Source organism: Glycine soja, chromosome 20 (assembly GCF_004193775.1).
Source record: "Glycine soja cultivar W05 chromosome 20, ASM419377v2, whole genome shotgun sequence".
Taxonomy (NCBI): domain Eukaryota; kingdom Viridiplantae; phylum Streptophyta; class Magnoliopsida; order Fabales; family Fabaceae; genus Glycine; species Glycine soja.
In genome coordinates, this window is record NC_041021.1 from 12,591,996 (window position 1) to 12,605,123 (window position 13,128).

The 13,128-nt window shown below is 37.0% G+C and overlaps 2 pseudogenes; one reads left to right on the forward strand and one right to left on the reverse strand.

Annotated features, from left to right (window-relative positions):
- The first annotated feature begins 1,348 nt into the window (after positions 1-1,348).
- LOC114401873 lies at positions 1,349-3,475 on the forward strand (annotated as a pseudogene).
- A 2,036-nt stretch (positions 3,476-5,511) lies between these two features.
- LOC114401874 lies at positions 5,512-10,114 on the reverse strand (annotated as a pseudogene).
- Between the last annotated feature and the right edge of the window lie 3,014 nt (positions 10,115-13,128).

A 13,128-nucleotide genomic window follows, 5' to 3' on the forward strand; every position in this document is an offset into this window, starting at 1 on the left:
CATGTTGATCTGAAAGAACCTTACAGATCAACTTGATCTGTAAATTGTCTGAATATGCATTTTAAAAATTGTTAAATCTGAATTTGATGTGTTTTTGTTTCTGAAATTTGCAGCTTACTTCATCAAGGCTATTTCTTTGTCACAAGGTGTTCATTTGAACTCTGAACAACGTGAGTACTTTATATATTATAGAATATTTTTTTCAACGTTTAATATTACTTTGGCAGAAGAGTAAATATTACCTGTAATTTGGATCATTCTTATCAGATTGTTGTCACAATTTGTTTTGACCTTAGTCACAATTTGGTTGTAAATAATGAGATGTTGACATATAGATAAATAGTATATATTGATTAGCATTAATTATGATTATATATAAATATATCCTCTTTCAGGGAAATGAATGAATGAGAAATTAATAAAATATTGTTTTCCTTTTATTTTTTTATAGTCTTTAATAGTGTTTTTCTTAGGAGTAGATTAGCATAGTTTTTTGCTCTCTATCAAGTCACTAATACTAAATGTTGCATTTTGCTTTGTTCTTCACGCATGTACATTATTTATGGTATTATAAAGGGGTTAATCATTCAAGCACTACGGAAACCTTATTATTTTGTCAAAGTAAATTGATGTTAATTTACAGCGAGAGGTGATAATCTGACCAAATTAAGGTGGTAATTGTGAGCATTCCACTAGTTGCAATAATCGAATCTTCGGATTCCTTGAAAATTATTGATTTCTTGCACCCTTGGGAACAAAGTTATAACTATTGGTTCACATAATTGATGATTAGAGATATTTTCCAAACATATGATAATGACAATATTCTTGATTTAAAAAATTCCAAAAGATACCTAGTGCTTGTCTGAAATTATCCAAATATTGGCATAACTATTGGCTCACATTTGTTGCAATTGCTCATCACTATTGGTTCCTTTTGTGTTCCCATTTTCTCATCCTTTGTTTTTCACCATGACACCTCTGCCTTGCTGCACTTAAAAAACTCCTCCCTATGACACCCTCTCATTCCATCTTTCTCATCTTCACTCACTCAACCTTGCTTTCAATGATTTTAATCATTCTCATTTGTCATCTGTCTTTGGTGGGTTTGTGAGACTTACGCATCTCAACTTGTCTGATTCTAACTTTGAAGGGGATATTCCTTCCTAAATTTCTCACCTTTCCAAATCAGTCTCACTTCTAAGCAATGTATATATCTTAATTTCAAAGTGAATATCCTTTTTCTATCAAGTAGTGCCTGAAAAAAGATAATGCCTATATGCGTTAGACCAATGAAATTTGAGAGAATGAAATCAGTGATGGAATTTACGGTACTCATTTGTAGATCATGGTTAGGACCAGAGGAATAGGTCGTGCCTTAGGTCACGTTACTGACAAATGTGTGGGCAAAGGAGATCGTGATGATTCCGATGATGCTCCGCAGCGTCGATGGCCTACCGCATCCACATGGAGGCAGCGAGTACCTGTGACTGCAACGCACGATGAGCCAGTGCTCCCTGCGCCAGATGTAGAGGCTGACGTATTTTCGAATGACCCGATGGCACCAGCTGATGTAGAGGACACTGGGGTAGACATTCCTGCAGACACAGGCGCCCAGGATGCTGAGGATGAGCATGAGGGATTTCCGGGTGGTCCGAGCGACCCATCCGTGCTGACCCAGTATGCGGATCACGTTGCTTGTAGCGTATGGACGGGAGAAGTATTTATAATATTTATTTTTAGTTACTTGTTAATTATACTTTATGATTGAAATTAGTTTTCAAATGATGATTTTAATGAATTTTGTCTTCCTTTATACTTCAATTCAGGAGTGTCCTGAGTTGAAGTTATCATCTCATGGGAGGAAGGTCCATAGTTTAGGAAGGCCTGTCCCTGCCATCGAGGGACTAGTTGCTAGGACAGGACTAAGTCCTCTTATCGCGTGTTCGGTAAACACTGGCAATCGGGGACTTTTGTCCTTGTTTTTCGAGCGGTGGCACCATGAGACGTCTAGTTTTCATCTCCCTGTGGGAGAGGTGACGATCATCCTGGATGACATCTCGTCACTTTTGCATCTGCCCGTGGTTGGCAACTTGCATGCCTTTCAGCCCTTGCATGTGGATGATGCGGTTCAGATGCTGGTGGATTTATTGATGGTCTCTGCAAAGGCTGCCAGGGCTGAGACAGGGCAGTGTCGTGGACCGTATGTACGCCTACAATCTGTATGTGATATCTACGAGCGCCAATGCCAGGCAGGTCATTGGACAGTTGCGGCTCGCGCTTATCTTCTTCATCTTCTGGGTTGCACTCTGTTTGCTAACAAGAGTGCAACCAATGTTCATGTTGTGTATTTGGAGGCCCTTCATGACCTCAGTCAGACTGGGAGGTACTCCTGGGGAGTAGCTGCATTGGTGCATATGTACGACCACCTGAACGATGCCTCTATCAGCAGCAGTCGACAACTTGGCGATTACATCACGCTGCTGTAGGTAGCAAACATGTTTTTCATTCGTTGAGGTTTAAAAATGTTTAACTTTAAATTTTTTTAGACTTTCAAATTTAATGTTTATCATTTTGATGTTACCTTTGTAGTGCTGGATATACGAGCACTTTCCCTCAGTCACGGAGTCCACTGCTGATCAGGACTACGACGAGGATTCATTGCGTGCCTGTAGGTGGATTGCCACGAAGAAGACCGTGAAGAGCATACATACACCGGCGTACAGGGAGTGCCTGGACCGACTTCGGATTCTGGATGTCTGTTGCATCCCATATGGGGAGCACCGACCGGTCCAGGACTTCCATATGATTTCATGTTATTCCGGTCTCCTACGCTGGGGGCCTGTTGTTGTGTATTATCGACCAGAGAAGGTCATGCGGCAGTTTGGATACACCCAGACCATTCCTACTCCGCCTGCCGACTCATGGGTGTCGTATGATGATATACACGACAAGTGGATACACTATTCGGATCATATGGTTCTAGCAGGTGAGGTGTGCGATGTGCCAAGTCAGTGTGCCAACGACTACATAGACTGGTTCTTCCGCATTTCCCATTTTTTCATGGCACCAGGCCAGGCATCAGATCCTCTGCTAGATGGTCATGCTCCGTAACCCCGAGTCGTCCCTCAGGCCCCAGAGACAGATATCCCTCACGTGTCGGAGCCAGGAGCACCATCGACATCTGCGAGGCCCGTTGTGGAGGAGCCTAGACATGGAGTGATAAGTAATACTAATAATTTACGTCATTTACGTCAATATTTTCATAATAATTTGTGTAATCTATTTGTTTTATATTTAACAAGAAGTTTGCTATGGGATTGCTGAGAGGTTGGAGCGCCATCTGAGCCTAGGGGTGGTCACGCCAGGCTCATCGACACTTGAGCTGATCGAAGAATGCCTCAAGATGGTCAGGAGTGTCACACAGGACCAGCTAGTATATGCTAGGTCTCGATGCAGGTGGCGCACGAATTAGGCATAGTTTATTTACACATTTTATATTGATATTCGATGTATATACAAATATTGTACTTGAACCCATTTCATTAGTAATGTTGGTTTTATTTATTTACATTAGTAATGTTAGTTTTATTTATTTCCATTGATTGTGTATTCACTTTGCCTAATCTAGCTTATAAAATTTTATAATTTGATTCTATCAAATTAAAAAAAAATGTTTTTTTTAATTTCTCTCATCAGATAAAAAAATGGAAAGGGTGTAGAAAAGAATAAATTAAACAAAAAATGGAAATTGAAATAAAGAAGTTGAAAACATGGACACGCATGCTTAAAAAACTTCTAATTAAAAAAATGTTATAATTTTATTCTATCAAATTAAAAAAATGTTTTTTTATTTCCTCCTAAGATAAAAATCCGTATTTATATTTTATAATTTTATTATTAGGCGTAACATTTATATTTTATTTTAAGAGACTAAAAAATAAAAATCCATTTTTTGCATCAGAGTTAAATGTACTTTGTTAAATATTTTTAATTAGTTCAACATTAAATTATTGTTAATTGATGACAAAATATGTTTTAATTAAATTTTAATTTTATAGTTGTTTCATTAAAAAAAAATGAACTACTCGAGTTTAAATAATTAATTGTTATTTTTCGGTTATTGTAGTTGTTTTTTTATATTTAAAATAAAATTGCAAGACCGACAACTAACTCATGCTAATTTTGCGATACATGAATTCAAACAGTACATTAACTTCAGCATAGTCGAACAAAATTAAATTTGCATCAAATACTACAACTAACTCATGCTAATTTTGTGACAAGGACAACTCGTCTTTCATTTCTGATACAGGTTTACTAAAAACAACTAAAATTTCTATTAGCCTAATCTTTTTCTAGTAGTTAGACTCAATCAACACCTTCATCACGTCATCGTTGGTTTTGAGTTCAATTATTTCAAATTTTATAACTTTTTCTGAATACTCATGGTGACTTGGTTTCCGAAAAAACAATCGTCTTACCATTTGTATTTCATCAATACCATAAGGGGGAATCCCAGGAGGCGCAACTTGCTTGATCAAATCCTTCAGTTCATCCATTGTACATCCAGTGGGAATGTCAAACTTTTTGGGATTTTTTCCTATGAACGAGTAACCAACAAACTCATTTTGGCATGACATGTTCCACCTCCCATTGTAATATAGCAGGGCATCATGAGTAGGGGTCATAGTGACTTGAAGTAAGTTTAAAATACCATCTGGGGTTCTAGCAATGCTACATAATAACTCAATCAGACCAACAAACGAAAATTCATGATTACACATTAACATTGTGTTAACATTAGTATCATCTTTCAGTTGCATACATTGAAACTGAAATTCATTACCTGCATATGTGAAAGGCTGCCGGTAGTAAATTTCATCCAAAAATTGCTTGTTGGTTAGCTTAAGGGTATTGTGTATTCTGGTTTTTAGCGTTTGAAAATCACACTTGTTAGGCATTCGAATGGGAACTGGAGTGGAAGCTTGAAAGGAAACGCCACTGTCGTTGTGAACAATGGATCCATTTGGAAAAATAAAACCTAATGTGGAGTTCACAACTGTCTGTCTGCTTGTCTCTCCCAAGAATGCCATAGTTTCTGTAAGAGTTGGGTTACGACTGAAACTTGTGGTTTTTTACAGTGTTAGGTTGTGTCATATATATAGATGAGTTTTAATATCAGTGCTACATTTTTTAAAGATTAAAAATACGCATGCACATGCTTTCTGTATCTGTGGTCAACTACACCAATGACGTGACATGCTTTAGCTTGCATCATATATGCATGTGTAGCCATATTGTGCAAGGTCCTTTCACGCGCTTTATGTTAATGCAGACAACAATTTATCATACACGTTTTTTCACAATGCGTTGTCAACTCAGACAACGATATATCATACATGCTTTTTTAGAATTAAGTAATAATTTTGTTGTGGACGTAACAAATATACAAAGACACATAAATGTGAATATCCAATTCAAAATGATCAGTCATTATAAATTACATGTTCAATCATCATTTATGTCAACATAGTCTCTCTTGAACATTATGAAGCTCTTGTAATGCTGCATTCTGCTAATATATGGATTTGGCCATGACTTCGCCTGTGGATGACAATTGCTAGACCATAACAATGCTATAGGCGGTAAGGGACAACGTTCTTTAAATAAACCTGTGGTACATGCGAAAAAAGTGTTAACTCAATCCTACAAAACTCATTGCATAAATATAAATAAAAAAACACTTCATATGTACAGTGTACCTCAACAAAATGATTGTCATACACATGACCGATACAAATTGTACGATGCAATGAAGAATTTTCCAGCGGTTGACTTCTAAGAGGAAAGAATGTCGTGCTTTGTTGTTTAGACAAGCATACAACGATTACGTTATACCTTGATGCAATGACATGTCCCATGTCCGTTATATCCATCCACTTATCCGTAGTCACCTGAATGAAACAAATATACACGTCAAACTTAATTTCAAAGTTAAGTCTTAAAAATCAAATACATAAATTACATACCTTGGTTAACCCATCAACAAGTAGTGACATCCTTAATTTCTCAAATCTATCTGTGCCACCAAAGAGCTTGATATAGTCTTCTGAGAATTTGGCAAGTTCTTTAAGCAGATGGTTGCAGACCACCGACCAAGAGTCTTGACCCATACCTAATAAACCGGCAATCGACCGATATCCACAGTTACCATCAGCTTTGACATCAACAATCTTATCAATGAAGTCATGCATAAATGGCTGAAACTGGTCCAACATAGGCATCATCGTTCTTCGATTCCGTTGCTCAGAGGATGATGCAGTATGCCTCACCGGCGAATTGCTATTTTTCATAGATTCAAAAGCATCTACATACTCCCAGTAAGATGGATCACGCTTTGTTGACCTTGGGTTCCTGCTCATAGCTTTCTTCGGTTCCCCCTTTGTGTTAACCTTTATTGGAGGAGGACACATCGAATTCTGATCAGGGTATGCAATTTCCCAAAGTTTAGTGTTCAGATTAAACTTGCCACAAACATCAAGTTCTTCGAATCTTTTGGATATTGTTTCCATTACTTCCTTGATGCTCACCTCGGGCTCAGATAACCCTTGGTCTGAAAAACTTAGTCTCCTCCAGAACATATGGATTGAATTCAGTGGGATGCAACCACTAACATATTTGTATAGCTCACAAGCACAAGGAAGACCAAGTGTGGTTCTCACCATGCAACCACAACTTGAGGGATTCTTGCCAGCATAGTCAACACGCTCTAATTCAGCAGCAATCTGATTTAAAGCATACCTTGAAACCATTCCAAGAAGCCTCCTGTATAAGGTTTTTTTGAACACATGTCCAACGACATGTGTACTTGTTTCAAATGATGCTTTAATCTCCATGTGTTGCAACGTAATCATGTTGTTCATGGCATCCTACACACTGCATAAGTCTCCAAGGCTATTTTGTAACAGTCTTTTTAAAGACGAGTGAGCATATTCAACCCTACATTTCAAATACACAAATAAAAATAAACATATACAATAATATAATTCCATCAACTCATCAACGTTAATAGAAATAGTTGAACAGTTTCATACATGTTTTTTGTTGTGTTTTCTAAGTACACCACCTTATTAGTCCAGACGGAAACAAATTTTTCCTTGTGTGGTATTATCTATGTTTCCTTGACATAGTCAACAAACATTGGCCAAGGTGCGCAAGCCATTTTGAACTTCTTCAGGCATTCATCAAACTATTGTTCTGAAGGACAATCAGTTAGACATCCACAGCAATCCATGACATAATCCCAAGCATTTTTTTGCGTAATTAGTGCTTTACATTTGGCCTTCACATTCTTGTTTATGTGAAAGCTGCACAACAAATTTGTACAGTCAGGGAATACAGCCTTCACTGCATTCATCAATGCTTGGTCTCTGTCAGTGACACAATAACTCGAGGGAGGGCATCACAATTTAAAAAAAGGCCTTGAAAGCATTGTAAAGCCCAGACCAAATTATTAACGCGTTCACCCTCCACATATGCAAAATCGGCAGAGAATGTCATCCCAGTCGGTGTCACCCCAACAAAATTGAGCAATAGGAGTCTGTACCGGTTTGTTTTGTAGGTGTTGTCTATCAAAAACACCAAATTACATGTGTTGACTAACTTCACTGCATCAGGGTGACACCAAAAGATATCATGAACCACGTCTTCATCCTTTATGTAGAAGCAAGCTTCATGATGATGATTGAAGTATGAATCAAGTAGTTTTGATGATGACAAAAAGCCCAAAAGAATGACTTCAAGATTGAGTCAACAAGTTCAAGATCAAGATTAATTTCAAGATTCATTAGAAGAAATCAAGAAGATTCAAGATTCAAGAGAAGTTGATTTCAAGATTCAAGAGAAGATGAATTCAAGATTCAAGAGAAGAAATCAAGAAGACTTCACAAGGAAAGTATTGAAAAGCATTTTTCAAAAACCAAACATAGCACAGTTTTTTTTTACAAAAGAGTTTTTTCAAATTTTTCTAAGTTACCAAAGTATTTACTCTCTGGTAATCGAGTAGCAGTTTCCTGTAATCGATTACCAATGTTAGAATTTGATTTCAAAAAGCTTTTAACTGAATTTTCAATGTTCCAAATGTTTTTTAAATGGTGTAATCGATTACAATATATTGGTAATTGATTACCAGTGTATCTGAATGTTGAAATTCAAATTCAATTGGGAAGAGTCACATCTTTTCATAAAATGCATTGTGTAATCGATTACATGATTATGATAATCGATTACCAGTGACAAGTTTTGAATAAAAGGTCAAGAGATGTAACTCTTGACATGATTTTCTCAAGGTTATAATTCTTCCAATGGTTTTCTTGACTAGACATGAAGAGTCTATAAAAGCAAGACCTTGACTTGCATTCAAAAAATCTTTTCTTCTTTTTGAACATCTTCTTGAACAACTTTGGAGAAACCTTTAAACCTTTACTATCTTTACAATTCTTTCCTACTCATCTTTCTTCTTCTTCTTCCTTTGCCAAAAAGCTTTCTAAAGTTTCTTTTTTAAACCTTGTTCTTGTCCAAGTGAAAATTCTGCAGAAAACAAAACTGTGCTATATCTTTTCATTCTCTTCTCCCTTTGCCAAAAAGAATTCAACAAGGACTAATCGCCTGAATTCTTTTTGTGTCTCTCTTCTCCCTTTTCCAAAAGAACAAAGGACTAACCGCCTGAATTCTTTTGTGTCTCCCTTCTCCCTTTCCAAAAGAATTCAAAGGACCCCGTCTGAGAATTCTTTTGATTCTTCCCTTTCCCTTAAACAAAAGATTTCAAAGGACTAACCGCCTGAGATATCTTTTGTTTCCCCTTACAAAGATTCAAAGGACTAAACGCCTGAGAATTCTTTGTCTTAACACATTGGAGGGTACATCCTTTGTGGTACAAGTAGAGGGTACATCTACTTGGGCTGTTGTAACTGAGAACAAGAGAGGGTACATCTCTTGTGGATCAGTTCAAGTGGAGGGTACATCCACTTGCTTGTTCAAATAGAACAAGGGAGGGTACATCCCTTGAGGATCTTTGCTTGTAAAGAATTTTACAAGGTTGAAAGAAATCTCAAGAACCGGTGGTTGCTTGGGGACTGGATGTAGGCATGGGTTGTTGCCGAACCAGTATAAAATTCTTGTGTTTGTCTTCTTCTTCCCTACACTTTTTAATTTCCGTTGTGCACTTTACTTTTACGCTTTACTTTTGTTTAAGTTACATAACTTAGTAGTAAAGCCTAATTGAATCTAGAAGAATAAGTTTTAATTAGCCAAGGTACATTAATAATTAATTCAACCCCCCCCTTCTTAATTATTCTGAGGCCACTTGATCCAACACTTTATTCTGTGCCAATGAATATACTGATCACGTTCAAGAAGCTTCATCAGATGTTGCATTTCAAGATCGCTTCCTCTTATGGAAGAACGGAATGCACTTCTTGCATTGTATATTTGTTTAATGGTCGTACAGCTATTGGCATTGTGTTCCTTCAGAGTTAGTAGAATGTTTCTTGGCTTCACCATGGACTTCGTCATATCAACAATAAGTGTTTTTTCAACTTTAGTCAATCGCCCTGCATATGGATGTCCAACTAATGACTTGGCCAATTCATGATTATGCACTCCACAAATCAACTTCACCATCCAGCCTTCTCCTCCAACCACTGGCTTGCAACGAAGCTTGAAGGGACACCCACATTTCCTAGTCCCAGTGTCTCTTCAGATAAATTCTTTTTTCCTACACCTATACTCGCCACTCTTTTCACAACCAATTAACACAAACGTAGTCCTTCCTCTACTACCTGTGTTTGTATCCGACCTTAAAATCACCGCCACAAATCCGTTTTCATGAGCAACGGATCGAGCCCACCGCTAAACATCCTCTCGACACTCAAACACCTACAAAACAATCCACATAATTTAAGTTTTCTACCAGTATTCATTTTATTAAATCTGTGACAAACATTAACATTATAACCTGAAAAGTATTGAACGCATCCGAACAATCAACATGTGGTTCATTCACACCACATGCTTCTTCATTTTCATAATCCATATCCACTTGTTCAGACATTATTTCATACATCCACTCATCTTCGTCCATCTAACCAACCCAAACAAAAAATGGCCATACAAACAAATTAATAATTTTAAAAAAAATGGAAACTAAATTCAAAAAACATCAAATTTTAAAAATAGTTACACAGCCACCACCTTCTGCGTACCTCATTTGCTGCCGCCGACCACCGCAATGCACCTTCACCTTCACCGCACCTAACCTTTCACAACAAACCAACGAACCGGAGACAATGCCGCACAAAAACCACAAAAACACAAAAAAAAAACAGCGAACAGAAATGGCAGTTGTGTGAAACGCAGGAAAAAAAAGGCTTTTATAATGAAATAAAACACCAGGGGCATTTTTGCCATTTACAAATTTTTCTGGGTGCACCTAGCAACACTCCACCATCAATTTGTAGGAAAGTGATCCAATTAGGTGCAACTCATAATGCCATGAAATTTTGATAACTGAAAATAGATGTTTGATGTATTTCTTGTGTTATTTGATTAGTTTGAATTAATTGAGGTGTTATGTGAATTATCCTTGTGAGATTTCTTGGTGTGGATGCCAAGTTATATGGAATTTAATTGATCTATGTTGAAATTGTGTGGTTTTGAGATTCACCCAAAACTTGTTTCGCTAAAACCATGATTGCAGACTCATTAACCATTGGATCACCGTCACATTTGGATTGTCGGTTCCTAAACCACATCTGCACACTTTGACCATTGGGATTAGTAAAATAAAACCTTAGGATAGCTCATTTAGCGAGACAAGTGCCTAAGTGAAATTCCACACAAAGGAGACAATTTGCTCGACGCGAAATGCCATGCCCAGTGTTAACACTTTTGGCAAGCATACCAATTGTAGTTGTACGTTTCACATTAATAAAGAGTTCGTCTCCACAGGGACATGAGTTAGTTAATTCATTCGAATAAAGGTTATTAGTTTAATAGTTATGTACAAATTCAATCAAATGTCATTTGGTTTTGGTTTAACTAACTGAAAGTAAAAGAATAGTAAAAATAACAGAATGATGCAATCCTACCCCCCAAGGGTATTGGATAGAAGACTCCAAGAGGATTGGGCTAGAGCTGCTAAAGAAGGCCCTAGGATTCTCATGAACCTCAGGGTAGATTTCTGAGCCCATGGGCCAAGGTTTGGTCCACTCTTCTTTGTAAATATTAGAATAGGTTTTTCCTTCTTTTGGAACTTGTATTTTGGCCATTCTAGTAGTATAGGGTTTAAGCCTTGTATTTCAAGGCATTTTGAGTAGTCTTTGCAGTAGGTGCTTTTTTTATATTTTCATGTATTTTAGCATGGGAGTGAACTTAGCTATTATAGAGGGTGTGTAGCTAAGCTCTAGCTTCTCATCTCAAGGAGGTGAGCTTAGCTATTATAGAGGTGTGTGTAGCTAAGCTCTAGCTTCTCATCTCAAGGAGGTGAGCTTAGCTATTAGAGAGGCGTGTGTAGCTAAGCTCTAGCTTCTCTAGGAATCTTCTTAAGGAAGTTTCTCAAGGAGGTGAGCTTAGTTATTAGAGGGGCATGTGTAGTTAAGCTCTAGCTTCTCAAGGAAGCTTCTCAAAGAAGCTTCTCAAGGAAGTTTCTCAAGAAAGCTTCTCAAGGAAGTTTCTCAAGGAAGCTACATAGGCTATAAATAGAAGTATGTGTAACACTTGTGGTAACTTTGATGAATGAAAGTCTTATGAGACACACTTCAAAGTTCCACTTCTCTCCCTCTTTTATTCCTTCAATTTCATGCTCCCCCATTCTCTCTTTTTTTTCCTCCATTAAAGCATCCTCATCAAGCTTCTTATCCAAGGCACATTCTTGGTTCTCCTTCTTCCATGGCTTATTCCCTAGTGGATGGTGCCTCCCCTATCCTCTACTCCTTTGCCTTCCACTGCTTCTCCATGATGGAAAATCACCATTGAAAGACCTCATTGAAGCTCAAATATCCAGGCTCCATAGAAGCTCCACAAGCAAACTTCCATCAAGTGGTAATCAGAGCACAAGAGCTTCAAGTAAGTGCTCCTTAAACCTCCATTAATTTTTTGCTTTACCTTCTCTTCCATTGTTGTCTCTTAATTTTTCTCCATGTATCTCCTCACATGTCTTGTGCTAAATGTTTTTAACAAGATTCTTTAGAGTTTCCACCGATTAAACTTGCTATAGAAGCTAGATTTGATTTTCTATGGTTCAAATTTCTTGTTCTTGTTCTTGAACCATGAATTGTGTTGAGTTTAGGTTCCTTTGAGTTTTGTCTTGTTATTTTTTGTGGCTGAAACCTAAACCATAAAATTCTTACAAAAACATTAAAGTCCATGAAAAACTCAAAAATATAGAGTGACTTGTTCACCTATTGTAGTTTTGTCATAGAAGTCATGTCTAGTCATGAAACTTGTCTCATAAGATTTCTTATGTTGTGCTGAATTTTATTTTTCTTGTTTCTTTGTCTAACTCATTTGTTCATGAGTGTATGAAATTCTTTTAGCCTATTATTGATTTGAGTCAAATATTTTCATGTTAATTATTCCTTAACATGTTCATGTAAAATTCTTAGAGTCTTTGATTGTGATCCTTTTCTTGGTCTTTTAGGTTTCCTTATGATTGTGTCTATTGTGAATTTGAGTTTTGGTGAATGAATTGCTGGCTGAAATTTTGATTCTAAGTGAATATTGAACTCCTAAAACTGTGGTAAACAAGTCTAGTGAGTTAAACATACATAGGAAGGTTGACAGTAAGCCCAAGGCAATCAATATTCCATGCTAAAAAAAATTTCAAAGTCTGAAATCGCTGGTGCTGACAGCTTGGACATACAAACTTTTAAAAATTACTGAGAATTGGTTACTTCGAATTTTGAGCTGAACTTTTTACTTACTTTTCTAGACATCCGTAAAAAAGTTATAAAAAATAACAAAGTGATTTGCATAAAAGGAAAAAATACTAAAAATCACACAAGTTGGCAGAAAAATCAGTATCCAAGAAAAAAAGAGTGAAAGGGAAGTGTGCTTGTTGTTTTGGCT